Source organism: Trichosurus vulpecula, chromosome 2, assembly GCF_011100635.1.
Source record: "Trichosurus vulpecula isolate mTriVul1 chromosome 2, mTriVul1.pri, whole genome shotgun sequence".
Classification (NCBI taxonomy): Eukaryota; Metazoa; Chordata; class Mammalia; order Diprotodontia; family Phalangeridae; genus Trichosurus; species Trichosurus vulpecula.
The window spans coordinates 208,526,077-208,537,057 of NC_050574.1; the positions used below are offsets into that span (position 1 = coordinate 208,526,077).

At 35.7% G+C, this 10,981-nt stretch overlaps 1 pseudogene; it reads left to right on the forward strand.

The window, feature by feature from the left end:
- Window positions 1-10,289: 10,289 nt before the first annotated feature.
- LOC118840290 lies at window positions 10,290-10,781 on the forward strand (annotated as a pseudogene).
- The last annotated feature ends 200 nt before the right edge of the window (window positions 10,782-10,981 follow it).

The window sequence follows — 10,981 nt, forward strand, 5'->3', positions numbered from 1 at the left end:
AAGCAAGTTACTCCTAGCTTGCAAATGGAGTAGAAGCATTAAATGACCTTTCCTGATTCTTACAGAAAACTAGATTAAACAAAATGTACAAAGGCCCTAAAGACCTCCTCTTCACTCACTGATAAAGCTCCATAGCTTTTCTTTTGATAAACTGGCTGACTGACTGTACTACTGACTTTGGTTTTAACTTAGAATTGCTAATGGGTAATATGATAGAGGACTTCCTTCAATCTATGAGGTGCCCAGAGTTCAGAAATTTAATCCTACACTATTCCCACTAAAAATAAAGGAGCTACATCAGCCAAGTGATATTTCTTTATGACACAATCCTAACATCTTTCTACTGCTCAGTTTACCACATGCTAGCCAGTAACATTGTTAGAGAATAAATTAAAAAAAGGGAAAAAATGAAGATGTGCTAAAAGAATTATCATTTTTTGAGCACAAAAGAAATATAAAAAAACTAGAGAAGGGAAGATATACATCCACAATATTTGCTCTCAGATTGGTTAATAGTGGTAACAATTTCTTTGCTTTATAACTAAATAATATCATAGATTTATCATGGGAAGGGACTACAAGGTCACAGCTATCTATGACCTTCATTTTGAGCACTGGGACTGGAATCATAGTATCTAGAATGAGAAAGAACCTGAGAGATAATCAAGTCCAGTTCTTTCATTTTACACATGAGGAAACTAAAGCCCAGAAGGTTAGTTCATTTGCCTAAGGTCACACAGGTAGTAAGAAGGAAAGCTACTTTTTTTTGGCCTTCTCTTTAACTGATACAGGTGATTCTCCAAGATATGATGCTGATGTTGCAGAATAAGAAGGATACAATCTAGGTAACAAGAGTTCCTTATATGTGAACACTTAGCTGCATGCCTACTTCATCAAGCTACATTGATTGGCTGACATGCTACCGAGTCTTGAATCCAACTGGCTATTCACTGAGCAAAGGATGTCTTTGCCACTTCTGCCCACATAGTCACCCCTAGTTATCAGCACTCCTCAAATCTGGGATACGCAGCAGCATAGATGTTCTCTGAGCTTCCACTAACCCAAATATGACTAGATGCTATTAGGGGTCCATAGCCCTGGCTGTGACAAGTCAATAAATAGAGAGGTGAGCTTTTTAGAAAATAATTCTCACGAGTCAGCACAGATACTTGGATCCGTATCAGCACCAAGCTTTAGTCCAATAGGAAGAGAGTGTTGCATAGCACAGGTAAATGTCAAGACTGGACCAATCATGGCAGGAGTATTCTACACTCCTATGCTATATAAACAATCCCAGGAATACAGAATGAGGTAAGGCACATAACAATCTAAAGCCTCAAAACAGCAGCAGTCACTTACTTTACCTAAGAAGTCTCTTGGATTGACAGACTATGTTACAATGATACAGAGATCCATCAGTCTAAAGTAGCAGATAACATTGTATGTGCCATGGGCCCTTCTGACATTGTGGTGAAGCCAGAATAATGTTTGTAAATGCGGAAAATAAAATACAAAATATTATAAAATATACAAATACTAAATATACAAAAATACAAAACATTACAAAAGAAAACAATTATATTGAAGTAATTATCAATTTATTTTTAAAAAGCAACAAATTCATACATCCCAGGTTAAGAATCCTTGCTCTAAACAGAAGGGAGTCATCATTTGAGTATGATATAGAGGAATTAATAATAGTAATTAACCTAATAAATGTTTTAGTTGAAAAGGAAAGTCACCCTGCTATTATTCAATGTGGTTTAGAAGAGTTATCTATAACAACAAAAAAGAAAACAAAAAGAAAAATATAAATATTGACTGAGACAAAACTATCCCAACTATTTGCATGTGACCTGATGATGTACTTAAAAAACACTTAGTTGGGCAGCTAGGTGGCACAGTGAGTAGAGCACCAGCCCTGTAGTCAGGAGTTCAAATCCAGCCTCAGACACTTGACACACTTACTAGCTGTGTGATCTTGGGCAAGTCACTTAACTCCAATTGCCCTGCCTTCCCCTCTCCAAAAAATAAAAATAAAACACTGAGTCAGCAAAGAAACTTATTGAGATGATTAATTTGATAGTCAAAGTCTTTAGGATTCAAAATAAAGCCAGAAAAATCATTAGCATTTCTATATAGTATTAACAACAACAACAACAACAACAACAAAACAGGCAGAAACAATAATAAGAGAAATACCATTCAAAATAACTATAGAATGTATGATCTCTCTAGGATTTAACATACCAAAACATGCATAAGATTTCTGTAAAATACAACTACAAACCAAACATTTGGAGAGATATACATTGCTTATGATTGGGACATATTAACATAATACAGATGATACCACATAAACAAATTTAGATTTAATACTGTGGCAATCAAATTACCAAGAATATACTGTTTAGGGCTAGATACAATTATAAGAAGATTCATTTAACAAAAAGTCTAGAATCTCAAGGGGAAAATGAAAATAAGTGTGAATGAAGGGGGCATAGCATTATCAGACTTCAAACTATATTATAGAAGTCTTCTTCAAAAACTATTTGTTGCTGGCTTTAAAACAGAAAAGTAGATCAGTGAAAAAGATAAGCAAGAAATAAAAGCTTCCTTGTGACATTACACATGTTATTTAAATGTTCTAGGCTTCAGGTCATCATGTGTAAAATGAAGGTGGCTGGACTAAATGACCTGTAAGATCATTTCCCATTCTGCATCTGTGGCAGGGGATTTTAACTTGGAGTACATTAACTTAGTTTAAAAAAAAAACAGATAAATGGAGAGAGAGAGAGACAGAGACAGAGACAGAGAGAGAGAGAGAGACAGAGAGAGAGAGAGAAGTTGAGAAAGAAATAGAAATACAAATACATTGTGGAATTTCAATATTATTGTTTCCTTTATAATCCTATGTAGTCTGTCTGATGTACTTCAAAACCACCAAAGGATTCCATGACACACAGAAAAAGGTTAAGAAACCTGATCTAGAACACATGTCAATCTGGAAAAGATGTGATGGCAACTCTATACCTGTGGAAGCCACTAGCAAGCCTAGTTCCAGAGCATAGGAGTGAAAGAAGAGAATGGAGGGTCAGGGGAGAAAGAGAGGAGGAGGAAGTAGCAGCAAGTCTGTGATGCCACATAACTCAAATGACAAAATATTTTTAGTAATGGTAAAGCCTGTAAAAAGTGTTTCCCACAGTCCAGCAGATGAAGGGGTGTGTGTATATGTATGCATGCTAATTGTGTGTGTATATGTGTATGTCTAGTAATATGTATTTGCATATATATTTCTAATACTAGACAAAAGTCATGGCTGACACCTAAAATACAAAGCTCAAAAGAAACTCTCTAAGGTCCCATCTAGCTTGTCCACAATACAGGTGAGGATCATCAGCAAAATGCTGACTTCCCACTATGTGCATGGCACTATAGTAAAGTATGCTACTAGTCTGATTCAGCAAATTAAAGTTTGCTAAAAAAAAAAAACAAAATGCTAATGGGTTTTAGCAAAGACTGCAAAGTCAAGCAAAGCTCCTAATCAATCAAATCAGCCCTATAGTAAACCAAACATCAATGCCTCATTCTACCCTTCTCCCCTCACCCCCAACCTGCTAAGTGCTCACATGGAAGAGAGAAATTACCTAGCAAGCAGAGCCAAATGTTATCACTTAAACAAGCACATAAGTGACTTTGTATTTACCATGGACATTACCTGAGTTATACATAATATAGTTGAGTTAGCAAAGGAAATCATGAGTTTTTTTGAAAGGCACTATGTTATAAGGTATAGTCTTGTTTTATACAAAAGTATTAGCTTTTTCATATGTTTAATTTTTCACATAATACAAAAGAATACAATAGAAAACTTGGAATCAATAAATATTTAAGTACTTACACTAGGCACTGTGATAAGCACTAGAGATACAATTACCAAGAACAAGATGATAATAGTCATAATAATCATAATAACTTTACATAATGCTTCAAAGTTTGCAAAACACTGAACAAATGTTATGTTATTTCATTCTCACACCTGTGAAGTAGGTGTTATTATTATCCCCATTTTAAATTTAAGGAAATTGAGGCAAAGAGAGGTCAAGTAACTTAAGTATCTAGGGTCATATAGCTAGTAAATATCTGAGGCCAATTTGAACTCAGGTCTTTCATACTCAAAGACCAGTGTTCTATCTACTGCACCACTTAGGTAATATGAAACAGTTCCTTTAAGGAGCAGGTATTCAAGCAGGGATCTCTCCAACCTGCAAATGGGTTGTGTTCCAAAAGTCTAATTTCAATTTAAAGATGTTCTTTGGAAATTGGAATGCATTTTCCCATAGAAATGATAGTTCCTCTGGCCAGCTCACAAAAGTCTATTTAACTCAGCTGAAATACTGTATATTTACAATAAAGAAGAATAGAAATATTATTGAAATTCTTTAAACAAAAGAGAAATTAACACAATTTCTCAAATTCAGATGCTTGGTGGGGAGAAGCAGCTTAAAAATTATATAAAGACAAAAATGTAGCTGTCATTTGGTCTGTTATATCTTATTTCACTTTAAAATATACTACTTTTCTTTACCTTGATACAGATACACTTATATTCCTCATTCTAACATGAGTTAACCGAGTGTTCTTGGACAAATCATTTAATCTCCTTGAGCATCATCTTATTCATTTGTAAAACAAGGGAACTAAGGAAACTCTAAGGTCTCCTCCAACTTGTAAATTCTATGATTAGATTGGGATCATTTCTTTACTCTTAAGTCAAATGAAGTGAAGGGAAGGTAAAGGACACAGATAGAGTGAAATTGAGGACAACAAATTAAAAGGCTGAATCAAACCGGTATAGAAAAAAAAACAGATGTAGAAGACATGTACTAACTGATGCAGAATGAAGTGAGCAGAATCAGAAAAATAATTTATAGGATGGGCCAGATAATATAAAGGAAAACAATGTTAAAAATATTTAGAACTCTGATCAGCACAATGACCAATCACGACTTCAGAAGACTGATGAAGCATCTAACCAGTCTCTTGGCGAAAAACAGTGACAAATTAGAGGTATCAAACATCGTCAAATGTAGCCAACACCTCAATTTGTTTTGTTTGACTATATTTGTTGTAAGGGATGACTTCTATAGGGAGGAATCAATTAGGGGGTAGTAATAGAAATACAAAAACAAAAGAAAAAAAGTATCAATGAAACAGTTTAAATATAAAATAAGAGAATGAGAGGATAAACATAACAATTTTGTTATTACCAAATTTAGAAATGGCTCTACAGGAAACAAAAGAGGAAAGAGCAGATGGGTCAAATGGAGTACATATAAAGGAAGCCTTTGTTAGAGGCTACAATTGAGGGCACCAAAGGATGGACTCACAAGATATCTGAATGAAAGGAAGACAATAAAAGATTGGGAAAAATCATGAATGTTGATATTCCCAAAAATAGGTGCTGTAGGGGATATCAAATACCACCAATCCATTTGCCTACCTTCTCACCTCTATAACTTTTTCTGGGAGAAGACAAGAATTTTTATAATTTTTTTTATTTGAAACTCAAGGAAAGATTGTACATGAAACTGTGAATCTGTTAAATACAGTCTTTTTTAAAAGTAGACAATTCGAAACATTAGTTCCAAAGCTATCCTGCTTAATCTGTCTCTCTGAATTTCCTTCTTTTCTCTTTTGTTCATTAAAAAATTCATTGATGTTTTTCTTCATTTTTTAGCATCATTGTTACTAGCTCTCATTTTCTGCAATTTTTGCTCCCCATCCTTCCCCTTCTTTATAACAAATAGGTATGCTCAAACAAAACAAATCTTGGTCATATGTGAAAAAGCATTTCTTACTCTGCACCTCTACTCACTTATCTCTATGCTAAGAGGTGGAAAGCATGCCGTATCATGGGACTTCTGGAGTTGTCTTGGTCATTACACTGATAAGAGTCTTTCAAAGTTGTTTTTCTCTACAATGCTGTAGTAAGTCTAAATCTGTATCAGTTCATACAAATGTTCCCATGTTTCTTTGAGCCCTTTCATTGTCTCTTGTGGTTCAATTATATTCCTTTACATTCAGAGACCGTAATTGGTTCAGTCATTCCCCAATTAATTGGCACTCCCTTATTTTCCAGGTTTTTTTCCTCTTTTTTTTCTCTTTGGTATACAAGCCTACTACTGATATCACTGGGTCAAAGGACATTCACAATTTAATGATGTAGAAGTTATTAGTTCCAAATTGTTTTCCAGAAGAGCTGGGACCTCTATAAATTTTTTATGGAACTAATTGATACATGTAGGGTGGGAATCCATAGTAAAAATATCTGAAGTGTCTATATGGGCTTTCACATTATGAAATATTCTTAATATATAAAGCTGCTCCTCCTTTCCCTTCATCTTTCAACCATTCTATTCTTTTTGAACAAGGTAAAACTTTTTAGAACCAAATAGCAGATATGAATCCCATTCTACCAAATTTTGGTAATGTCTCTGGGGCAAACCTGTATCCTTTCATCAGAATATCTAATTTACCTTGCTTATTACCCACACTTTGTATATTTGCAAACAACTATTTAAGATCATGTGTTTTTTTCACATTGATGACTCTTGTTAAATATAGTCGTCTGTGAAACACTAGTCTGTTCTTCAGTTATTCTTCACCCTAACTCATACCTGCTACTCTTTGTGGTGCCAGATCTATACGGGCCTTTCACTTCTCTACCCCTGCGGCCTCCAGCCCTTTCATTTCTCACCTGAAGATAAGCTTACACTTTGTACACGCATGGGTGTTGCATAGTACTGGCCAAAACACAAATATGTGCATTCTCTACAGGTTTCAGCAAGGTTCTCACTCTCCATACTTAGTTGAAATGAGTTCCATGGTTTGTTTTCTTTTTGGTAGCTTTCTTGGCTATCTGTTGTGGCTATCTATTATAATGAATAGATGTGAGATTTGAAATACAATATGATACTTACCTACCTCCCTTTCTCCCTGCCATAGATTTCTGGACACTTCCCTATACCTTCTTAAATGCTAATTTTTCTGGCCCTACTGGGAAGGTAAGGTTTAATTTATTCAATAGACAAGAAAACAGCAGATGAAAATAATCTGGAATTATGCAAGAAATGTTTCTAAACTGTAAACATATCCTTTGACCCAGTGATTCCATTACTGGGCATGTACTCCAAGAAGGTCAAAGACTAAAAGAAAGATCTCATATATACCAAAATAGTCATAGCTATGTTTGTTAGGGGAGGGACGGAAAGTGAATAAAAAATCTTTAAATTAACTGGGTGACCATTAAATGTGGAATAGATGAATAAATTATGGTCTAGGAATATGATAAGAATATTATTGCAATATAAGAAATTATTGCAATATAAGAAATTATGAATATAGAGAAACATGGAAAAATATGTATGAACTGATGAAGAGTATGGAAAGCAGAACCAGAGGAAAATCTATGCAACGATTACAGTAACATATATGAAAGCAATATTAAAAGGCAGCTGAACTCATATTAAATGCAGAAGTCAGAGGATGAAACCTATTCCAGGTATTTTTCAGGGGAAAAGTGTGATCAGGATCATAGATTTTGGATGACAGGATCACAATATCAGTTGGTTTTGCTTACCTGTTTTTCTTGGTCACAAGGAAGAGCTTTATGTTAGGGAGGAGAGATACTTTGGTAATCATTAAACTGTGCATACCCTTTAATCTAGCAATACACCTACAAAACTTATACTCTGAAGAAATTTTTTTAAAAAACCAGATGTTGAGGACCTAGTAACATTTTTGTTATAGCAAAGAACTTAGAAAAAAGAAGGGAGTCATCAATTGGGGAATGACTGGAGAAATTAAAATCTATTAACATAATGGAATATCATTGCACCATAAGAAAAGATAAAATGGATGGATTCAGAGAAATGAATTGCTGCAGAGTGAAATGAGTAGAAATAGAACAATTTATACAGCGACTACAACACGGTAAAGATAAACAACTACGAAAGACTTAAGAACTCTGAGAAATGCAATTACCAAACATTGGTCCAGAGCAGTGGTGTAAAACTCAAATAGATATGGATCCTATTGGGCCCTATATTGACTTAGAAAACCACAATTAACATTACCCTTGTTATATTATATTTTTATTTATTTTGTTAAACATTTCCCAATTATATTTTAATCTGGTTTGGGCCCCACTTTTTGCCCAGTCAAGCACCTTTGGTCCAGAGAACCAGTGATGAAGCACACTACCCACCTCCTGACAGAGAGGTTATCAAGACTAGGTGAAGAATGACATATAAAATTTTCAGATAATATGCTTATATGTCACAGTGGAAGATGTTGTTTTTGTGTTTAAATTCTGGGTGGGGGAGGGACTGAAGGAGTGATAGTGACATTTAAAAGAAATGGGAAAGACAAAAAGTTCATTGAAGCATTTTTTGAAAACATAAAGTAGAAAAGAGAAGACAGTTCAGAGGGAGACATAGAGCAGTGCACCTTTAAAATCAAAATGTTGAATTTATTGTAAGCTTTAAAAACAAAGAGCAAGCTATTTGTAATGGACGTTCATGGTTTAACATAAAACCTCTTTTTCTATTCTTTACATATGAAAACGCTAATATTATTTGGCATTTGTCAAGACACAATGACAAAAAATAAAAATTATTTTTAAAAAAATCAGAAATAGGGGGCAGAGCCAAGATGGCAGCTGGAAAACAGGGACTCATGTTCTCCCCTAAATCACTCCAAACACCTGTAAAAAATGGCTCTGAACAAATTCTAGAACTATAGAACCCACGAAATAACAGAGGGAAACAAGTTTCTAGCCCAAGACAGCCTGGATGGTCGCTGGGAAGGGTCTATCACGCTGCGCTGGCAGCAGAACGCAGCCCAGCATGGGCTGTGCCAGGACAGACCAGACAAGGAGTTGAGCAGAGCAGGCCTTAGAGCCATGAATCACTGAGCTTGTGGCAGTTACCAGACTTCTCAGCCCACAAATGTCAAAGACAAGGGAGCAGGCTAGTGAGAAAAGTGCTGGATCTGAGTAAGAGAGGTGTGCTGTCCGGCCCCAGCCCCAGGGCAAAGGAGGTGTCACAGCAGGGGTGGCAGCAGCAGGAAGCTCCTGTGGCTGCTTCCAGAGCTCCAGCAGTGGCTGCTTCTGGCCCCAGGCCAGAACAAGACCAGGCAGTGAAAAAGGACTCAGATTCAGACTCTAGAATCTTTTTTTGGTGACAAAGAAGATCAAAACACACAGCCAGAAGAAGTCAACAAAGTCAAAGGGCCTACACCAAAAGTCTCCAAGAAAAATATGAATTGGTCTCAGGCCATGGAAGAGCTCAAAAAGGATTTGGAAAATCAAGTAAGAGAAATAGAGGAAAAATTGGGGAGCGAAATGAGAGTGATGCAAGAAAATCATGAAAAACAAGTCAATGACTTGCTAAAGGAGACCCAAAAAATGCTGAAGAAAATAATACCTTAAAAAATAGACTAACCAAATGGCAAAGGAGCTCCAAAAAAGCCAATGAGGAGAAAAATGCCTGAAAAGGCAGAATTAGCCAGATGGAAAAGGAGGTCCAAAAGACCACTGAAGAAAATATCACCTTAAAAATTAGATTGGAACAAGTGGAAGCTAGTGACTTCACGAGAAATCAAGAAATTATAAAACAGAACCAAAAGAATGAAAAAAAGCAAGACAATGTGAAATATCTCATTGGAAAAACCACTGACCTGGAGAATAGATCCAGGAGAGATAATTTAAAAATTATTGTGTTACATGAAAGCCATGATCAAAAAAAAAAGAGCCTAGATATCATCTTTTAAGAAATTATCAAGGAAAACTGCCCTGATATTCTAGAACCAGAGGGTAAAACAGAAATTAGAAGAACACACTGATTGCCTCTTGAAAAAAAGAAAACTCCTAGGAATATTATAGATAAATTCCAGAGACCCCAGGTCAAGGAGAAAATATTGCAAGCAGCCAGAAAGAAACAATTTGAGTATTGTGGAAACACAATCAGGATAACACAAGATCTAGCAACTTCTACATTAAGGGATCAAAGGGCTTGGAATATGATATTCCAGAGGTCAAAGGAGCTAGGATTAAAACCAAGGATCAACTACCTGGCAAAACTGAGTATAATAATCCAAGGCAAAATATGGATTTTCAATAAAATAGAGGACTTTCAAGCTTTCTTGATGAAAAGACCAGAGCTGAATAGAAAATTTGACTTTTGCTTTTTTCTTCTGGCTCCGTCATATTCCAGTGAGTTGCCAAAATGACAAACACAAAAGGAAAAAGGAGAGGGACATGCTACATGTTTTCTAGGCCCTTTCGAAAACATGGTGTTGTCCCTTTGGCTATGTATATGCGAATATACAAGAAAGGTGATATTGCAGATATCAAGGGTACGGGCACAGGGAATGCCCCATAAATGTTACCACGGCAAGACTGGATGAGTCTATAATGTTACTCAACATGCTGTAAGCATTGTTCTAAACAAACAGGTTAAGGGCAAGATTCTAGCCAAGAGAATTAATGTGCGTATTGAGCATATTAAGCATTCTAAGAGCAGAGATAGCTTCCTGAAGCGTGTAAAGGAAAATGATCAGAAGAAGAAGGAAGCATAAGAAAAAGGCACTCAGGTTCAACTGAAATGCCAGCCTGCTCCACCCAGAGAAGCACACTTTGTGAGAACCAGTGGCAAGGAACTTGAGCTGTTGGAACCAATCCCCTACGAATTCATGGCATAAATGACTGCTAAAAAAAACAATTAAAAAAAACTTGGATTATGAAAAAAAAAAGAAAATTTGCTTTCAAATACAAGAATCAAGAGAAGCATGAAAAGGTAAACAGGAAAGAGAAATCATAAGGGACTTACTAAAATTGAACCATTTTGTTTGCACTCCTACATGGAAAGATGATATTTGTAACTCATGAGACCTTTCTCAATATTAGGGTAGTTGAAGG